Source organism: Lichenostomus cassidix, unplaced genomic scaffold (assembly GCF_008360975.1).
Source record: "Lichenostomus cassidix isolate B80296 unplaced genomic scaffold, HeHo_3.0 HiC_scaffold_404, whole genome shotgun sequence".
NCBI lineage: Eukaryota > Metazoa > Chordata > Aves > Passeriformes > Meliphagidae > Lichenostomus > Lichenostomus cassidix.
In genome coordinates this window covers 1-591 of record NW_028147865.1, presented here as the reverse complement: position 1 = coordinate 591, position 591 = coordinate 1, and the positions used below count along the sequence as shown (strand labels likewise).

General features: G+C 67.5%; 1 long non-coding RNA gene across 1 annotated transcript; it reads right to left on the bottom strand.

Moving 5' to 3' along the window:
- Nucleotides 1–109: 109 nt before the first annotated feature.
- On the bottom strand, nucleotides 110–590 carry LOC146420603 (uncharacterized). Its single transcript, XR_014849099.1, has 3 exons — nucleotides 550–590; nucleotides 352–443; nucleotides 110–284 (listed from the first exon to the last, which is right to left on the bottom strand). It is a non-coding gene; the product is annotated as an uncharacterized LOC146420603 (long non-coding RNA).
- Nucleotide 591: the final 1 nt, after the last annotated feature.

The following is a 591-nucleotide window of genomic DNA, read 5'->3' as shown; positions in this document are numbered from 1 at the left end:
CCGCTATCCCACCAAAATCCCCCTCTTTCCTTTCCAAAGCCCTTCCCTCCGGACACCGCGGAGTAGCTGGGATCGCCCTTCCCCCAAAGCCGTCCCCAGCCCTCGGGTGCCACCCCTGGGGACACCGCGGGGACACACCTGGCTCGGCGGGGCCGTCCCTCCTGACGCGCCTGCCCGGCCCTGCGGCCGGAGCGCGGCTTGCCCGGGAATCTGCTCCGGGAGAGGGACAGCTGCCGGTGTCACAGCAGCTGCAGATGTCCCCGCTGCCCTCCAGAGGGGCCCACCTGGAACAGAGTCACCTGTGACCCCCCTGCCGCGGGCGGGGCCCCTCCCCGGCACAGGGACACTCACAGGCCGCTGGCGCTGCCGAAGGAACAGGCTTTATTCCCGGCATTCGGGGCTGCGGCCGCCGGGGACACCCGCAGGTGGCAGCTGATGTAGAGCTGGCAGGGCAAACCCAGGACAAGTCATTTCTCTTGGAGACTTTGGGAGGTTTTTTCCCACGGAGAAACGGGGAGAGGAGGAGGAGGGGTGGGAACAAGAGCTCACCACATTGCTGGTGTCTCCCGCGAATTTGAAGGCGCCCAGCCG